Source organism: Peromyscus leucopus, chromosome 9 (assembly GCF_004664715.2).
Source record: "Peromyscus leucopus breed LL Stock chromosome 9, UCI_PerLeu_2.1, whole genome shotgun sequence".
In the NCBI taxonomy this organism is placed as follows: domain Eukaryota; kingdom Metazoa; phylum Chordata; class Mammalia; order Rodentia; family Cricetidae; genus Peromyscus; species Peromyscus leucopus.
In genome coordinates this window covers 47,973,446-47,979,784 of record NC_051070.1, presented here as the reverse complement: position 1 = coordinate 47,979,784, position 6,339 = coordinate 47,973,446, and positions in this window count along the sequence as shown.

Below are 6,339 nucleotides of genomic sequence, written 5' to 3'. Positions count from 1 at the left end.
TGATGAGTAACAGGTAGTTACATCACAGCCCACAATGACTGCCATATTGTTCTGAGTACAAGTACAACTGCTGGGTGTCCCGGGGCGGTCAAGTGGGAGTGGGCAGTGCAGGAGGGCTTCAAGTTCACGTTGGAAGACTGGGGAACAGAGGGGCTGGGCCATCCAGGATCTTGGTGCTGCTCCAGGTGGATTTGCAAGCGAGGAAGCAGTGGCCCCACTTTCATGATCTGCAAAGTTCTGTCACAACCTGGGTCCAGGAACTCCTTCAGTGTTTAGGAGCTACTGGGTGGTGATGAGCGTTCTATTGGTAAGCTGTTGTGTGCTGTTTGAGCTGGCTGAGAAGCTGGGATCGGAAGTGGGGTTTCCCCGGGAATTCCTGAGTCAGCCATGTTGTCTCAAAGTGCCCCCAAGGCCCATTGTCGCTAAGGTCCATTGTCACCAAGGCCCACAAGGCCCAAATGGACAAATCTGTGACGGGAGGAAAAAGAACAACAGCCCAAGAGTAAAAACACTGTGCCCTTGTGAACAGCTGAGAGGTAACTGTTTCCAGCAGATGTTACTGTTGCTTCTCCATAAAAGGGCCTGTGTGGGAACAGGAGGCTGGACGTTCAGCCACCAGAAGCTGTGGTGCGACAACTCAATTGGGAATTCCAGCTGACTGCCTCCACTTCCCCAGTCATTTCTGCTGGGTGCTGTGAACCTCTGATTTGAGGTCATCTCTGTTTTTTGTTCTTTTTCTTGAAAATCCTTAGGTGACACTCGGCTCTGCACTGAGACTCTGTCTGTTGGGAACTCAGCTGAATGCCTTAAAGGGACTTCCCCTGTTGGTTTCTACTGGGTGTTTTGAGCACCTGATGTGATGATGTGTTGCTGTATGTCTGCCTGTCAGCCTGCCTGCCTGTCTGTGTATCTGTCTATTATCTTGTTGTCTATCATCTACTTATCTCTTGCTAGTTTTTGTTTTTACTTTTGCTTCTTATATAGTTAATACACTCATTCAAAACTCAAAGTATGTCTACCACAGATCATTCCCCAGACCATACAGAATACCCAGCAAAGGCCTCAGGTGTACTTGTCTCTGTCACGTGCAGGCTCTAACTCAGATGTAGAAGAGGCTTCAGGATTCCCAGCACACCTTACTCTTTCCAGTGAAAACCAAGCATCCTTCCCCAGAAGGTCGCAACTCCCATGCGACTAGTAAAGAAACAGGGGACTTACTATTTTGTACTTGAGGGACATGGATTGTTTTCTACAATCCTAGGAGATGCTGGCCTCACTGCCCCTTTCTGGGCTAGGCGTGGCCTTAAAAATGGGCACAGATATCAAAAGCAAGGCCATAAGGGGATCACTGCTAGTCTTGTAGCTCCAGTTTGGCAAGATGACCTCATCAATATTAGCAAAGTCAAGTAAGGTGACCCAAGGCTCGTGTGGGGAGAGCAGCTTCCCACGTCACAAGCAGCACCCCCACCCCACTGGGGAGCAGCTCCCAGGTAGAGTGAGTCTACACGGGGTCTCTGGGTGAGGGACTTTTCCTCTCCTCATTGTCCTTCCCGGGGGAGTAGGCCAGGAGACAAGGGTAACCGTGACAGCAGGGGACTGGGACTTTCTCCAAAGCTTTGTCGGAGCCCCTGCAGGTTGCTGAAGGCATTTTTATTTCCTCCTTAGAGAAGGAAAGTTAAAAGCCCAGGAGAGCTTCCTTTTGTGAAGGAAACTGGATTTCCTCCCAAGTACTGACAGTGAAGATCACAGTTTTGCATGAAAATGGTTGCAATCTCAGGCCTCAGCCAGGGCTTCAGCAAACCTTCAACCGGAAGGGGTGAATACATGTCCTTGGGTGTCAGAGGCTGCGGGTGGTGGTGGCAGCAGGCACACCTCTCCCCCAGGGCCCAGCCAGCATGTGCTGCTGCTGCTGCTGCTGCTGCTGCTGTCCTATGCGGCCCTGCTAGGGTGACAACCGTGAACCCAACCGTGAGTCCGTCACCTCTGTGTCTCCTTCCCTTGGTTGTTCATGTTAGCCAGCCAATGACACTGAAGCATGGGGACACTAGGAGCTGGACTGTCTTCAGCCACGGTGCTTTTCAGGGGCCTCAGTCTGTGTAGAGAGTCACCTTGATTCTTCACCTGGGGGACTGACTGCATTCTCCATTTCCCAGATAGTGCTGGGAGGTCCCCGAAGTCACCAGCCACTATAAATTCCACCTACCAAGTCTGTGGGACTAGGTCCTAAAGGGGAAGAAAACGGGAGTCTATGAAGTCCCCACAGTTTGCCCAGCACTGCAAAGAAGTTGAACCTGCTTGCTTGACTGGAGTCTACACGGCATGCCCTCTGGTGACCAGTGCGTGATGGCCAGTGTTAGGTCGTAAGATGTGCAGAGCGAGTCCTGTCTGTCTTCCTCAGGCTCCTACCACCTCCTCATAGTTCTTATTTTGTCTGTGCCCCAGGTTGGTGCTTTCTCAGGCCTCAAGCACAGCCAGAGGCAAAGGCAGCGTCTCCCTAGGCCCCAAGGTGCCCCCTCACCCTGCTCTCTAGTTCCTCCTCCCTTCTTCTCAGTGTCCTGACTTCCCATGACTTTCAGAGTTGATATATTGCGTATCCCCAAAGGATATTTCCATTGACATTGAATATGCTGCTATGTGGAGCTCAGCAATAAAAAGGTGGAAATTAACCGGCATTTATATTCTGAAATTAATGAGGAGAGGTCATCCTCTTCAGAACATCTGTTTCCATCATTTCCAAGGGGGCCTCCAGTGTGCAGCCCGTTCTCAGCCATGTGTGGTTAGTGGCAGTTAATTGTGGCTTTTGGTTCTCCGTGAAAGCTGGACGGTGTGACTCAGGTCGGCTCTCACCCTTCTAGCTCCTCTGAACAGTGTATCCCCTGCATTTCAAGGTCCACGTGCCTGTCTAGAAGCCTTATTTCATGTTTTCTTTTCTTTTCTTTTTGGTTTTTTGAGACAGGGTTTCTCTGTGTAGCTTTGCACCTTTTCTGGATCTCGCTCTGTAGACCAGGCTGGCCTTGAACTCACAGAGATCCACCTGCCTCTGCCTCCCGAGTGCTGGGATTAAAGGCATGTGCCACCGCCGCCGCCGCCGCCACCACCAACCACCACCACCACCACCACCACCACCACCACCACCACCACCACCACCACCCGGCTATATTCCATGTTTTCTAAGTTCAAAAAAAGCCTAGGACCAAGACTTCAAAACAATGTCTTTGTGCCAAAGAAGGGAACTTGAGACTCTGGAGAACTACACTATCCAATATAAAAACTGGTGGCCAGTCACTTGTGGCAGATAGCTCATAGAGTGTGGCTCCCCTGAGCTGGAATACACAGGCAGACACATCACCGTGGATTTCAAAGACTTACTTGGCTAAGAAGAATAAAAATCTCTAACAATTTGATATGGATTAGTGTGGTGAAATGATAATATTTTTAGCAGACTGAGTTATATAAGAGATATTATTAAAGTCACTTGAAACTGCTTCATTTTAATTCTTCAGTGCCTGGAGAATTTTAAATGGCATGTGAACCTCTCAGACTTTCTTTTTTGAAGCAGGGTCTCTGTTGTGCTGGAATGATAGGCTTGTGCATGCTACCACACGTGGATGTACGCAGTTGTGGAAGCTCCGCGATTGTAAGGCATGCACTCTACCAACCAAACTACAAGCCCGTAAGACACCATTGCGTGGTAATTCTCTGTTTGGTTGTGGGGTAGGGCCTGGGCATGGGAGTCTCTTATCGTCCCAGGGAAGCTTTTGGAACCTTGGAAGACTCTGGGACCATATTGATCAGGAGAAGGGCTACTGCCTTGTTTGTCATGGACTGGGCAGGAGGAAATGCCAGCAACTCCAGGAGTCCCAGTAGAATTGGCCCACAATCTGCACCATTAGGAACGTCCTAACAGACAAATGGTAGGTGGAAAATTGGTTTTAATGAACTATATGGAAATTGTTTGAGATTTTTGAATTATTAGTGTATGCATGGATGTGTGTGCGTGCAGGTGCCTACAAAAAGCCAGAAGAGGATATTGTAATCTCTGGCACTAGAGTTACAGGTGGCTGTGAGCCTTCTGGTGTGGGTGCTGGGAACCAAACTTGGTTCTCTGCAAGAACAGCAAGTGCTCTCAGCCATTCGGCCATCTCTCTGGCCCTTAATTCACTAAATCTTTACCATATTCTAGTTTGTATATAAACACACAATTTTTTCCCTTTTTAATTCTCACAAGCTAAAACTTGAGGAACACAGTTCTGGAAATCAAGGAAGGATTTGCAATTTATTTTGTCTGAAATGTCCCCAAGTTTTAGGGATTCTCAGCAGTGCTGGCCACACTACTGTTTGAGTTGCCAGCATACGACGTGGCTATCACACTTGCAGCCCCCCCCCCCCGAGGGGTACACTCTCTCGGTCACTGTGTCTTCTGGTGCAGCTGGGAGTGAACACGTTAACACGGCATTTTATATAAACCATTTATTCTTAATTTCAGTTGAGACTTTACGTTGTTTTTAAAATTATATACGTACATAAATCACACTACTGCAAAATGTTATTTACTCATTTTGAGACGTCTCTATATGTACCCCGGCTTGCCTAGAATTTGTTATGTAGCCCAGGCTGTCCTCAACTTTCGGATGGAAAAGAGTTCTCACAAGAGTTCATGTTTCTACAACAAAGGTCCTGTTCATGAGCTCGATTCACAGCCCATCACTGCACACGTGTGCGCGCACACACACACACACACACACACACACACACACACACTCTCCAGCTGAACCTATGGAAATGTTTCCCTGTGCTCTGTACTTCTTCACCCTCTTTCATTATCACACAACTGTGCCTGCCCATGCACAGCTTCTTCCCTGAAGGAAGGACACCAAGTGAGTAGGAACTACATACACACACACACACACACACACACACACACACACACTCAACACATGCAAGCACTATACATACATATATTTACATGCATGCATATACCTACACACATATTCACACACATAAACTCGTACCTATGGATACAGATGCACACATGCACCACATGGATACACACCACACAGCCTCCACCCTTGCCCAGAGCATGGCTCCACATACACACATGCTCACACATTCAGACACACGTATCTAGGATCAGGGTCTTTGTTCCGTTCTCTGACTCCTTCGTAAGTAACCAAATGAATGCAGATGAGGCGGAGTTGCCAGACTCCAAAGTCTTCGGGAGTCACGCTGACAGACACACCGGGATTGATGGGCACAAAGAGAACACACAATTTGAAAAGGTCTTTGAACCCTCAGACTTTTGGACACTGTAAACAGAAACTACTTATCCAACAAGATGAAGAACAACCTGGAGAGGGACATCAAGCTTCAGTGAGAGTGAGTCCCAGGTGTCAAGTCCTAGCAAAGAATCCCTGCTCAAACCGAGCTACTGAGCGGACTTCAGAATTCCTCTGCGCTGCGACTCCCTTGTTACGGTTACCGTTGTGAACAGCAGTGGTCCTTCAGCATCGCCTGCCTGGCCCCACCGCTGCATGCTGGGGTGGGGAGTGTGTGAACGGCTAACCCCCGTGCTCAGGGTGTCAGGATTGAGAGAAACTGCGCACAGAGCAGCAAGGAGCCTTGTCCACACTAACGCAGATGACAAGATCCTGGAATCTGAGTTGGCTTTGGGGGAAGTAATGAGATGACGTTTTGGGGGGGACACCAAGAGAAAGGTGAATGCCTTGTCTGTTTTCCACGGGATAGGTATGAATCGTACGCTGTACCGTTGGCTGTGGAAACCAGCCTCTTCTGTGGCCTTCTGTTCTCCCCGTCTCCTGATGTTTAACTTTGGGGTCCTTGACATCACTGTGTCAGAGCAAGGGCTTCCCACTGTGTTCCACCCGGGGGAAATAAGAGCCCGGACTGCAGGGAGGGAAAGAAGAAAAGGTCGTAGGGCTGGAGGATGGCTTGGTTGGTAGAGACCTTGCTCTCCAAGCACAGAGACCCATGTTCAGGTCCCAGGACTGAGGAAGCTGAGATAGGCCCCTCCCCGGGCCTCTATCACAAGCCAGCCTAGCCAAACCGCTGAGTTCCACAGTAAGTGCGAGATTCCGTCTCAACCAGTGTGTTGGAGAGTGTGACCCAGGGAGTGTTGTCCTTTTAATAATTGCTGTTGCCTTTTAAATCACGGCTGTCTGAATCAGCCACTGCAGCCCCCCCCCCCCCCCCCCAGCAGTAGCGGTTCTGTTCCCTCCGGCTCCAGCCCTGGCAAAGCTGCCCAGGGAACTTATCTAAACCTCTGTCCCTCTAAGAACTCAAGGTTCAAAGGTTAAGGTGGAATTCTGCTCTTCAGAGAGG